A 14,440-nucleotide genomic window follows, 5' to 3' on the forward strand; every position below is an offset into this window, starting at 1 on the left:
ATAGAGTATTCCATTTTCTTCAGCATGCTTACTTCCTCCATTCCTATGTTTCGATTCAGGCCTTTACTCTCCCCCCTTTTATGTTTTGGTTGTCACAAATTATCCCTATTTATGCTTGTTGAATAGCCTCCTTTAGTATTTCTTGTAGTGCAGGTCGTGTGTTAGGAAATTCCCTCAGCTTCTGTATGTCTGCAAAGGTCTTTATTCCTCTTTCATATCTAAAGGATATCTTTGCTGGATATATTATTCTTGGCTCATAATTTCTCTCTTTCAATAGTTTGAATATTTGGTTCCACTGCCTCCTGGCTTGTAGAGTTTCTGCTGAAAAATCTGATGATAATCTAATGGGCTTTTCTTTGTAGGTTACCATCTTCTTTTTCCTGACTGCCTTGAGGATTCTTTCTTTGGCGTTGATTTTAGACAGCTTCAATACAATGTGCCTTGGAGAAGGCCTTTTGGGATTGAAGTAATTAGGTGTTCTATTTGCTTCTTGGATTTGAGGATCCAGTTCTGTCCACAAGTTTGGGAAGTTGTCATTGACTGTTTATTTGAACATATTCTCTGTTCCCTTGTCTCTTTCTTCTCCTTCTGGTATGCCCATTATTCTTATATTGCTCTTTCTGATAAAGTCAGAAAGTTCTTGTAGAGTTGTTTCATTTCTTCTAAGTCTCAAGTCCCTTTCTTCTTCCATCCATGTTATTTCCAGATTTCTATCTTCGATGTCACTGATTCTGCCCTCTATCTGGTCAACTCTACTACCTAAGCTGGCTATTTCAATTCTTCTTTTATTTAGTTCTTAATTTCCACAAATTCTGTTTGGTTCTTTTTTCAAATTTCAATCTCTTTGGTAAAATGTTCATTTTGTTCTTTGATTGTGTTTCTGAGTTCATTAAATGGCCTGTCTGTGTTTTCTTGCATCTCGTTGAGAATTCAATCTTGAATTCCCTGTAGTTTAAGTCATGTATTTCTGTGTCCTTAAGTTTATTTTCTGGAGACTTTTCATTTTCTTTATGAGTTGTCTTGTTACCGTGGTTATCCATGTCTATTAATGGTTTATTATTTTTCTTCCTAGACATCTGTAGGAGTGGGCTCTGCAACAGGTTGATAAGAAGAGGTCTTTCTTTTGTTTTCCAGTAGGTTTTGGTAGAATGTTTTATTTTTTCTTCGACTGCATCCTTTTATTTTCTGTGAGGTTCTGTGAGATTCAATGAAGTTGAATCTCACACTGCAGTGTTGTATTTTCTCTGCATTATTCTAGCTTCTCACACAATGAAGGATTCCCTGGAAGGCGGGCTTCTCCTCTGTGAACAGTTCGTCTTGGCCCTGCCTTCATGGGGGGATGTGGAGAGCTTCTGAAGTTCCAAAGCACTTTCTGCACCAGATTCAGAGCCCATGTGTTTCAGCAGCTCTGCCCAGATAGTTAGGGAAAGGGACAGGGTGGGTTGTGAGAGGTGGCCCAAAGCAATGGTGGCTACAACCACCACAGCCAGTCCTGCTTCCATGGCTCCGTCCCCTTTGCCAGAACTAGTTGGGCTGCAAGTCTATGTCTGCAGACCGCAGTTCTCAGAACTGCAAATGTTCTGTTCTTTTGACCTGACACTGCTACTGTTCCACTTCTAGCATTGGACAGGTGGGGGCAGGGCGAGCCTCGGGAGGGTAGAGAGGGGACGGCTAGTCTCAGTGCCTAAGGCTTCCATCCTCTGCTGGGCAGTGAGGGCTTAAACCACTGTTTTCAGCCTTCTTCCCTCAGTCTTTGCTCCAAGATCTGTGCCATGAGCGTTGGGTTCAGCTGTGTTATATGCTGTCCCCTCAGCCCTGTGGGCCATAAGTGGAGCCCTAGCAGTCCGAGTTCTTCCCTCTCCCACAGCTGCGGTAGTTCTGAGACGCAGCGAGCTCGGAGAACTGAGCTATGTCTGCGTCCTGTGCCTGCGCGGCTCCATCTCTGCACTTCTCCCCTCCCTCCTTCCCCGCTCACGCGATTCTCCCACCTTTAGATGATTTCAGTAGTGAGCCTCTTAGTTTTGGCTGTCTGCTGTGCAGGGAGTCCTTTGTGGAGTTATAGCTGTTCCATTTGTTGTAAATTCCAGGGGTGATTTCAAGAGGCTCACCTCATGCCCCATTTTTATGATGTTATGTCTCATCTATTTTTCAAATGGGTTTGAAACAAGTTACAATATTAAAAAATGGACAAAAAATGTCAAAGATGGATTTTTTAAAGGTAAACTCAATTTCAAAGACGATAGATGGATATGATAAATAACTAGAATGAGTTAATTATTGCCATTAAGGACAAAATTTAGCTATGGTTCTTAAAGCAGACAAGTAAAAACAACGGAAATGTTTAGGCATTTTAAGTTATATAATTTTCATTGTTCAGAGAAAGATTACAGATATTGAATGTAGGTAATATACATGTATATTTGTTTAAAGTACCTTAAGGGGGTTCCCTTAAGTATAGGCAAAATGCTCAATGCCTTGCCTGTAACTTTGAAAGTAATACAAAAACGTCATGCTTCTGTCAGTCTTGTGTAATACTTCTGTCAGTCTGCGAGCATTATATTAAATGTAGTACATTTAATTTAGTCTTATCAGTCAGGATCCAATCAGGAAAACAAACCACTCTTCATTTAAAACAAGAAAGTCAATGTAGATAGTTTTGTTTCATGGGTGATGGAAGAATCTGGGAAGCCAGACCGGTCAGTGGTGCAACTCAGAGGGTACCAACAAGAGGAAGCCACTACAATTTATAGGCGGGTCTCAGCTAATAGGGGGCACTGGCAGGAGATTGGAGGGTGTGAGAGAGGGAAGAGCCAGAGTATTTCTCCCTCTTCTGATCTTCCCAGTTGGATGCCAGCTAAAAGGAGTCTCAGGAAAATGCTGCCTTTTGGACTCAGCGTCTCTGTCATGTAGAACGAAGTGGAGGAAAGGAAAGGAATGGATCAGATGGCAAAGAGACCTATGATTAGCCCCTGAATAAAACCATTTCTATGAGAAACTTAGATGACTTGGATCAATTGCTGTTAGCTCATCTTACAAATCAGGAATACATGTGGAAGTAACTGGCAGGAAGTCTATTTCGGCTGTGATTTTAAGCACAGAAGCTATTCCTGTAGCATTTCTTGCTGATAGTTATTTTCAATTTTTGGCAGACTGACTTGTATATCTAGTCCCTATATTGGTTTCAAGCTATAATTGAGATAGGAGATAGGAGACAGGTCTTATCAGCCACCAAAAACCTTCAACAAGTAATCTAATCATGTTTTGGGTATACCATTTGGAGTCTTGTCACTTATAACAGAGACCTTCGTGGCCATAGAGAAAACTGGAATCTTCAAAATGGGGAGAAAATATTACTGGACCATAAAATGGAGGGAAGCAGTCTACCTAATACTAGACTCTGCGCTTCTAGATTTGTTCCTTCAGTATCTCTGCTGTGAGTGACAGTGTCCTCAAACCCATGTCTGTTCTTGATGTTGATGTCCAGTCTCAAAGATCACATTGAGAGCTATCACAATCACTTTGACAGGATACATTTCCTTCGTAAGAATACAATTTTTGAAAAATGTATATCTGAGTTCTTATTGGTGTGTTAGCACTACCTGTTCCTAGTTGTCTATATACAGGAGCGTAAAAAAGGGGGGTGGGGGCTCCCTTAAGGATAGTTTAAATAAACTGCTACAATTCTTGAGAGGATCCTTAGACTTTTTAGCCCTGTAATATTATTGTTTCAGTTATGTGGATGGTCAGACTTGTAAATTGTTAAGCTATACTAAATTTTAAAAGGAATAGGAAAAAAAAAAGGTAAACTCAATTTAAAAGAAAAAAAGTAGATATGCTAGATAGACAACAAAGATGAGTTACTGGATACCACTGAGGACTAAATTTAGCTATGATTGTTCTAAGTCAAGTTAAATAAGGGGAGGGGGGACATTTGTGGTTATATATTATATTGTTGAGAGAGCAAATCTTTACCCTGATGATGATATGATGAGATCCAGCTAGAAGTGATAAACAGGGATGATAATTGAACATAGCTCTGATTAAAGATACAGGTAAAATTCCTTCTTAATTTGCCATATGTGCTGCTTTTAGCATTCCTTGGTTTGTATATAAATGTATTTGACTTTGATTTGCCAAATCCTGGAGAAATGACCCATAGGGAAGCAATCTACTGAATTCTGGCATCAACAGAAGAAGAGCCATCACTAATTCTGACATTCAGTTTCCCTAAAATTATTAAATCAGCTAATAAATCTTTGAGGATGTGAAAATAAAAAAATCCATCAAATCGATCCCAGACTTGTTAGGAGCTATTTATAATAAAATATGGTACGATGTTCTTATCAGAAAGGTGAATCATAATTGCTAGAACATCTTTATTATATGTTCCAGATTGCTCCAAAGTTTGCTTTTTAAATTTTAAACAGAATTGATGTGCCTAGTCTATTTTTGTCTTTTACAAGACTACTTTGACAATTTGCTGGACCTAGAAATTCTGCAAGTAGGAAAAATGATTTTGATTAATTTTCTGAAAATTACCATATAAAGAGAAATACCAGAAAGGAAAAAGAGCAATGTAGGATCATTACTTTCAACACAGGGTTATCTAACTGGGGATATTTTGCTGCTAGGAAGTATGTTTTGAAACAACCTCAAGAAAAATCAAAGCAGGTGTTTATAGGGTCACATGCTAAAACATTACATTTGGGCAGGCCTCATTTTTCCAGGCTGAGCTGGAGTACATTAAAAACATGGTGGGCCTCCTAATCCAACCCATTTACTGTGGGAAGAACTAGACAAGGAATTATTTATCCATTGGGGGTAGGTAATCCTTAATTGAGGGTGAGTTTTAACCTGAAAGGCTAGGATATTAGCCTAGAAAACACATGGAGGTTCATATTTTCAGTCTTTGGTTCATGTACAGCTGCAGCAAATGACCAGAGAAACAGAGCAATTAGGATGTCTAGGTTACAGAGTGTTTTTAAATCTAGGTTAGAGAGTATTATCAAACGGGGAATTGGAGTGGAAAGCTGAATTCTAGATTCTTTGGCTGCTGTTCTTGGTCTTAATCAGTTTCCTTTAAAGAGTTTCGAGCCATATGCATTATATACTCGAATTCAGTCTAAGAGATTATGTTCACCTAACCTGTTCTAGATTAGTGGAAATTCTTGTTGAGACATTTCATTCCAGAATAGCAGAGTGATAGAAAAAAGATTTTGGTACATAAAAATGGAATATAAGTTAAAGATATGGCAAGAAATAATCAAGTATTCAAAGGATCCTAGAAAATCTTATATGTAATATAAAGAGGTAGTTTTAAATCATTGAAGGCTGTATTAACTATAATAATTTTTGAAGTGATTAAAAACATATGAGATTAAAAGTAGAAAAAAATTAATGTTATAAAACAATAATAGTATATTATAAAAACACAAAAACCATATTTCACTTATCATTTCTTACCTCTAAAATCAAAATTTTCAGTCTTGAAAATGGCGGCAAACACACATACAGCATCATGAAATAATTTTTAAAAGTGAAAATTTTAATTTATAAGGAATCCTTGTGGATCTGCCAATAAGACTATGTGTAACAAAATTGTAGAGTATTAGGATTGGTTGTTGTACATCTGCAGAACCCAAAAGGGAAGATGAACAAATAGCCTTTAGAAAATGTTTATCAGTCTTCTATGATTCTTATTGTTACATTGTTTCTTTTCAAATTTCTCTTTCAGGCTAGGAGTATTTCCTGGTCTGTAGAAAATGATTTTTGTCCAGTGAAACTTGAGATTTTTTACCAGATGAAATAGCTTCTAAGAGTGGTAGCCCAGCCGTACCAGTAAATAGCTTGGAGCTGTGGGAGAAGGAGCTTTCCTTCCATACCAGCATGTGGTGTTTCCTCAATTCAGTGCTCTGTGATGTGAAGTGCTCTGCAAAAGCCACTTCAAGTACCACTCCACAACCACACTGCTGCACCAAGCCCCTTCTATATAAAAAGTCTGAAGCCACCATTGTCTGATAGGGTCACTGCTCTTTACATTGCACAAAATGAGCTGACCACCAAACCCTCATTTGTAGTCCAGTGGATTGCACCATCACACTTCACTACCAACTGTAGCAAATTGTCCATTACAAAGACAATTGTTAAAATGTTAAATGGACATTAAAATGATGGACATTAAAAATCCATTTGGAACAATCCATTCTTTGGATTTTTCCAGAGTTTGGATATTAATGTTCTACTATCTACACATGTGTTAAAGGGTCTCTCTGAACACAAGTCTAATGCCAGTTGGGAATAATCCAAGGGAATTCGTGAAGATAAATAAATTTTGAATAAGCTTATTTGGGGAGGAGGAAAACGGCATACTTTTCAGTAAGAAATATCAGGCAATATTTGACCAGGAAGAGGACATTCTAGACAAGAGAAAGGCAGTGGAAGACATAGAGGACAGTGGTTAACAGTTCCAGAATCAGGCACAAAGAATAGTTGGAGCCCAAGATAGGAAGAAAGATTTGAGTCAATCGATTGCTATTTCAAATAATTCTGATTTTTAGACTCGAATTATGTATTCTGTGCACTTAAAAACTTTGCAGATATAGTCTCCGAATTATTTGGAGATTTTTTCTTAGAAATTATAAGGCATGCCATGGAGATTTCAGAAAACTAGAAATGAGCAAGAGTAAACAATTTAATAAATATTGTTGAGCACTATTATGTTATGCTATGATTACAGTGATGAATAGGGCACAATTCCTACTCTCAACGAGTTCAGAGTCTAGGTAAGAGGAAAAAGGAAGTAGAGAGCCTTCATAGAGGAGGTAAGCTTCAGATGGACCTTCAGTGAGAAGTAAGATTTTGCTATATTGAAGATGAGAAAGAGGAAAACTAATTTTCAATGACCACAGACTAGATATGATGAATCTTTAAGGACCCAGTGAACCTACATTTTTAGACTTTTACCCCATAAATGAAAGTCATCTATTCTCAACTTTCCAAAAAAGAAAACATATTTGGAAAACGACAGGTTAATGTTTTTATTATCAAGCTCTAAAAAAGGACCTGAAGAGAGATTATTAAATAATGGTCAATAAGCAATTAGGAAAGAGTCAGCATTGATTTACCTTAAATTAATTTCATTCACTTCCCTGATAGGATTATAAAATTCATACATCTATCAAGTGAACTCAATTTATTTAATAATTAAATAAATAATTAATAATCTCTCAACATATCCTTGGGGACATAAAAAGGAACTAAAAGTACATGAAAGTACTTAGATTGAAGCCAATTGGAAAAATATCTGAAGTATTACCTAACAGTAGCGAGTGGGGTGTCTTCATGAAATGTTGTTGTTTTGCCTACTCAATGTCTTACACATTGTTTGGATCAGAATATTTTTCATTACACATTGTTTGGATCAGAATATTTTTCAAGATTTTTTCATTCATAGATAACACAAAATTCAAAAATAAAAATCAAGATCCAGAATTATCTCAACAGATTGCAATGTTGGTGTAAAATCTAATCAAATGCAGTCATCAAATAAATGTGAATGTGTGTGTGTGTGTGTGTGTGTGTGTGTGTGTGTGTGTGTGTGTGTTTCCCATAGGAATTCCATAGCATGGGTAAAAGACTGGAGAAAATATGGTATAACACTTCATGTTCTACTTACTGGCAACATTAGATTTAGATTGCCCAGATTCTAGTATCCTCTGCTGTGGTTAGGCTTCTTTTGAAAGAATATATTCAATTCAGAATGTGAGAGTGCCATATTTTTAAAAGTTTGATAAACAGTTACATAAGCCACAGTTGAAGAAACTAGAGATATTTAGTCTTAAGGAGCATGCCAGTTTACTTAAGGGATATAGGTAAGATTAACATAATAAAATGTCTTTTTTTAATGCTGATAGGAATGTAAATTGGTACTGCTACTGGAAAACAGTATAAAGGTTCCTCCAAAAATTAAGAATAGAATTACCCTATAACCCTCTTTTGGGTATCTATCCAAAAAATCTGAAAACATTTATCCGTAAAGATATATGTACCCTTATGCTCATTGCAGCATTATTCATGGTGGCCTCAAGACATGGAAACAACCAAAGTGTCCTTCAATAGATGATTGGCTATAGAAAATGTGGTACATATCTATAATGAAATATTACTTAGCCATGAGAAAAGATGAAATACTGCCATTTGTGACAACATGGATGGATCTTGAGATTATCATGCTAAGTGAAATAAGTCAGACAGAAAAAGTTGAGGACCATATGATCCTCATGTATCATATATATCAACTTTATATCACTCATGTGGGATATAAAGTTGAAAGCAATAAACAAACAAAAACTCATGGACAGGCAACAGCTTAGTGGTTACCAGAGGGTAAGGGGTGAGGGAGAAAGGTAGAAGAGGGAAAAGGGGGTCAACTATATGGTGATGGAAGGAGGACTGACTCTGGTTGGTAAGCACACAATGTGATATATAGATGATGTATTATAGAATTGTACACTTGAAATTGATATAATTTTACTAAAAATGTCACCCCAATAAATTTAATAAAAGTTAAAAAAATCAAATATGTCTTTTAAAAGTAGTACTCTGCAAGGTGATGAACAATTGGAGGAGACAAAATAAATATGGGGAGACTACTAGGAAGAGAATGTAATAACCCAAGTGAAAGTTAAAGGATATTTGGAGATGAAGAGATGCTAAATTCAACAGGAATACAATAGATTGGATATCCATTTATGGAACACAGATTGAGGGGAAGTGATGAGGTTGCTTTGGGGGTCTTAGGTTCAAGATGTTGGCAAGGTATTTTAGTGATAATTATCAGTTGAGCTCTTGGACATTCTAAATTGGTGTACAGAGAAATTATGTTCGGAAATAAGGATATGGGAGGCATCTGAATTGGGTGACTATCAACAGTGATGGACCTTTTACTGTTCATAGACCACTTCAACACTCAGTAACTCAATTGGTATTTAGTATAACTCTTTGCAGCAAAGCAAGTTTTATTATGGTACATCAAAGATATGAAAACCAAAATACTTTATGTAAATTTGCTTAAGATTTCAACACTGGTAAGTGATGGAACCAGACTTGAAACCAGGTCATCTGGTACCAAAATCTAATTTTTTTTTCTTTTAAAAATTTTAAATTACCATATGACCCAACAATCCCTCTCCTGGGTATCTACCAAAAAAATCTGAAAACATTTATCCATAAAGACAAGTGTGTTCCAGTGTTCATTGCAGCTTTATTTACGTTGGCTAAGACATGGAAACAACCAAAATGTCCTTCGATAGATGAATGGATAAAGAAGTTGTGGTATGTGTACACAAAGAAATACTATTCAGCAGTAAGAAAAGATGAAATAAGAACATTTGTGACAACATGGATGGATCTTGAGATTATAATGCTAAGCGAAATAAGTCAGACAGAAAAAGCAGAGAACCATATGATTTCACTGATATGTGGTATATAAAACTGAAAACAACAAAAGAACAAGACAAACAAATGAAGGAACAAAAACTCATAGACACAGACAATAGTTTAGTGGTTACCAGAGGGTAAGGGGGTGGGGGTGGGTGATGAGGGTAAGGGAGATCAAATATATGGTGATGGAAGGAGAACTGACTCTGGGTGGTGAACACACAATGTGAGACATAGATGATATATTACAGAATTGTACACTTGAAATCTATGTAACTTTACTAACAACTGTCACCCCAATAAACTTTAATTTAAAAAATTAAAATTATAATTGACATATGTTAGTTTCAGGTGTGCAACATAGCAGTTCAACATTTATATACCTTCCAAAGTGATCACTACAATAAATCTAGTAAGCATCTGTCACCATGCAGTTATTACGATATTGACTATACTACATAGGCTGTACATTCTATTCCCATAACTTATAATAACTGAAAGTTTGTACTTCCCCCTTTTTGTCCATCTCCCTTTCCCTCTGACAATCAGTAGTTTGTTCTCCATGAGTTTCTTTCTGTTTTATTTTATTTGATCATTTGTTTTTTAGATTCCATATATAAGTAAAATCATACAGTATTTGTCTTTCTCTGACTTATTTCAGTCACCATAATATTCTCTAGGTCCATCCAGGTTGTTGCAAGTGGCTAGATTTCATTCTTTTCATGGCTGAGTAATATTCCGTTATATGTATGTACCACCTCTTCTTTATGCAGTCGTCTTCTGATGGACGCTTAGGTCGCTTCCATGGCTATTGTAAACAGTGCAAATCAAAACCACGATGAGATATCACCTCACACTCGTCAGAATGGCTGTTAGCAACAGTACAACAAAGAACAAGTGTTGGTGAGGATGTGGAGAAAAGGAAATACTGTGCACTGTTGGTGGAAATATAAATTGGGGCAGCCACAATGAAAAACAGTATGGCGTTTCCGCAAAAAAACGAAAAATAGAACTGTCATATGACCCAGCAATTCTACTTCTGGGTATTTATCTGAATAACACGAAAACACTGATTCGAACAGATATATGCACCCCCATGTGTACTGCAGATTCTAAGATATTTGGTGTGTAATTTTTAAACTACACTACAGTGTTTAGCCAATGAGAATCAGAGCTATAGAAGAAGAGTTTCCCAAGGGGAAGAAATAGGATGACCACAGCTTACACATGTCTATTTTAGGACCTGGAGAGAAAAGGGTCCAATAAAGGAAAAGGAGACAGAATAGTTAAAAAGAAAGTACCAGAAGACTGTTTGACTCTAGAAACCAGGGACTGGGGGGGAAGGGCGGGAGAGCTTCTGGATTGAGTGACTGGCTAGCTTTCCTAGGTATTGCCTAGGGGATCAGAGTGCTCCATGCTGAGCACATCCCTTTCTTTACTACATAGTTTCCTTTTTCTCATCATTGACCTTCATTCCACATGGTTTGTCTTTAGCTCCTAAACTAGACTATAAATTCCTTGAGGACAAGGCCCATATCTTCTTCTTCTTCTAGTCTCTGTACTGCCTAACACAGAGCTGTATCCATAGACTGTTTTGAAATGTGAAAGCTCTGTGCTTGGGGATGATTAATCATCACTAGAATTTTTCCAAAGGCACAGTCTCTAGTGCCAAGAGCACATTTGTTTAAAATGTGCACTTAAATTTGAATGAATCTGCCTAAATGGTGCCATCTGTTCTTAGGCAGTTTCAGAAATGTTTCAATACAATTGTACCTTTAAAAGGACAAACGTAGGGGCATGCCTATGAGACATAAAGACGTCCTTAAATAAACACAGAGCAGACACCCACACATTCAATCACAATGAAACAGCTACACATAAAGAATGCTCTCTGAGGTTTAAGAAAATTTTAGCTAAGAGGACACCCACTACTACTTCATGCAGAAAATATTTATGAGAAGTTACAAAATTGTAGGCATGGACTCCTACAGCATATTATGGCATTTTAATTACAGACTCTAGAAATACAATTTAATTTGATGTAAATCTCACATTCCTTTGAAATGGGTACACTCTGACAGTATTCACTAATGGCATACATTTACTGTGATTCCAGTGTATCAATTTAGAAGTTGAAGACAGCTGTTGGGGAGAGTCTCTATGGGTTTCGTTTATATCGATTGTCAATTTGACTTTCATTACAGTACTGTAGGATTTATTGTTGTGTGAATATAACAGTGAAATGAAACCCATGTTTAAGTTCTGCAAATAACTTACAGTCACGTCCAAAACACCTCAACTTCGGTTCTAAATTTGAGTTTGCGGTTTTACATGCAGTTATTTGCTGATCCACTTTAGCATGCAAAATCACACACTGGCTCGGTTGGGTATAGTTATTGTGGCAACAAGTAATGGGTCAAATTTTCAGCCTGTTTAACTCACTAGCTACATCATCATCACCAAAGCTATGCCAGGCTTTTGACATCTGTGTATTTTGCTAGTTGGCATGAGTCTCCGATGGTGTATATCAAGAATTTATATTTACAGACAGAATTTCTGGTTGAAATAGCATCCAAGTATGTTACCCTATCTGCATAGATATGCTTCCATATGGAGTTTCTTTGGTTAAATCCCATTTTGCAAAAGTGGAGATCAGAACACATTTACTCATATGGCTATTCATTTGGACTATTTTTAGATAATTTTCATTTTTCGATGTTTCTGGATATCAGAATTTACTTCTGATAATTTTTAAATGAAAGAAATAGAATACTACAGATAAAGTTGAAGTCCCCCTGTTGACTTTTTGCTTCTATCCCTCACAGAGGTAACCATTAGCATTAACTAACTTGCCATATCCTTCCAGGCCATAATTTTATTCTTTAGTGACCTAAGTTATAGCACCATGAACAAATAGGTTTAGACCACGTATTACTTTTTTTAGTTATATAAGTTCTATCACGGTGTTTATCATTCTTTAGCTTTGCCTTTTTTCCTTAGCCTTTGTTTTAGAAATCTGTGCCCATCTATCCAAAAGTTGTTCATTTTAACTTATCTAGTTTGAATTGATCCCAGTTTATTCATCTTTTCCATCAGAGATGTCCATTTAGGTTGTATATCTTACACTAATTTTTTTTTTTTACTATCCCAAGCAGTGTTTCAGTGACTGTCCATCTCCATCCATGTCTAATCTCTCTCTCTCTCTCTCTCTTGCTCTCTCTTCTGGTATACTTATCCCAGATTTCTTTCTAGGAAATATACCTACTAGTCTATTGCTGGGTTGTGGGTTGTAGGCATTTGCAACTTTACCACATATTGTCAAACTGCTCTCAGAAAAGGTTCTTAATTTATAGTCCCCCCCAGCAGTGTATACAAGTTCCCATTTCCTTATGTCCTTACAAACACTTTTGTTAAATTTTATGTTGAAAATTTTGCCAGTCTGATGGATATTAATGAAATAGTTTATCATTATGGCTCTAATTATTTTGTCCTGATTATTTGTACTTGAACTTTTTTTTTTCAAGTAGTTATTGACCATTTTCAGTTTTCCTCTCTATGGGTTGCCTGTTCACATCCTTTGCTCGTTTTTTTTTTTTTTTCTGAATCGTTTGTCTTTTTCTTAGTGATTTGTGAGAGTGCTTTATTTCAAATATTAATCTTTTGTCAGCCATATGTATTATAAATATCTTCTCCCAGTCTTTTACCTTTGTGATAGATTTTATCACACAGAAGTTCTTTAACTTTGAATTATTTGGTCAAATACTTTAAATCAACGCATTTTTGTATTTTATGTCTTATCATAAAATATCCATTACTACCTTGGATTGACTATAATATGCTACCATATTTTTTTAGATTGTTAAAGTTGTGATATTTTACACATACGTCTTTAATACATTTTGGAATTTATTTGTGTGTATAGTGTGGGAAAGCAATCTAAATTTACATTTTTCAAGACAAATAGGCAGTGATTCCAGCCCCATTTCTTAATAATTAGTCCATTCTTTCTGCACTATGGGGTGATATCACCTTTATCCTATAGAGTTCCTAAATGAACACAGCATGTTTCGCTAATCTAGTTATCTGTTCCTGCACCAGTACCTCACTGTTTTAACTACTATGGTATTATGATATACTTTGATAAACAGTAGGACAAATCCTCCTTCCTTTTCCTTCCTTCACATAGTAGTGTTTTTTTTCCAATATTTGCTCTTCCACCTGATTTTCAGAATCAATTTATTTGTTCTGTTCCACAGACAAAATCTGTAGCATTTTTATTTCAACTGCACTGAATATGTAGGTTACTATGGGAAGATTAATGTACAGATTAATTTTGAGTTTCCCATCCATGAAATGGTATTTTAAATCTAGCACACCATTTATTCAAGTTTTCTGCTTTATCCTTTAATATAATTTTGTCATTTTCCCTACAAATTGCACATCTTTTATAAGATTATTCCCATATTATCTCATCATTTCTGTTACCATCATGAATATTTCCTGATTAATTGTTGCTCAATTATTAGAACTTTATTGATTTCTCATCTTGATTTTGCACCCAGCAATCCTGCTAAACTTTTTAGTTCTTCAGTTTGTAGCTACTGTTGCATTTTGTATGTAGGCCACCGTATTTTCTGTATACAATACTTTAATCTCTTCTTTTCCTATCAATATGCCTTGTATCTCTTTTTCCAATTTATTATATTGGCTGGGACCTCTGATTGAATGTTTGGTAGTAGCAGCAATGCTGGGCACTCTTGTTTATGGATTGTATTTACACTTGTGTAATGAATTCTCGCAATGCATCCATTCTCACCGCTTTTCCCATGATAGTTGTATGAAGCATTTCAATATGGCTAGCCAAGGTTAAGGTGTGAATTGTGGTCATATCATACAATAAAATTATCATACTGGTAAGAGGAGCCAAGCTTCACCTCATTCAAAGTCTTTTCTGATTTTATGAATTAACCCATTGACATCTCTTACTCAGCATTCAAAGTAT

At 36.0% G+C, this 14,440-nt stretch overlaps 1 protein-coding gene across 1 annotated transcript in view; it reads left to right on the forward strand.

The window, feature by feature from the left end:
* The window catches only part of KIF6 (kinesin family member 6), a 417,374-nt gene that overhangs the window by 123,573 nt on the left and 279,361 nt on the right, over nt 1-14,440 (forward strand). The window lies entirely within an intron of this gene.

The sequence above is a fragment of the Rhinolophus hipposideros genome (assembly GCF_964194185.1).
Source record: "Rhinolophus hipposideros genome assembly, chromosome: 3".
NCBI lineage: Eukaryota > Metazoa > Chordata > Mammalia > Chiroptera > Rhinolophidae > Rhinolophus > Rhinolophus hipposideros.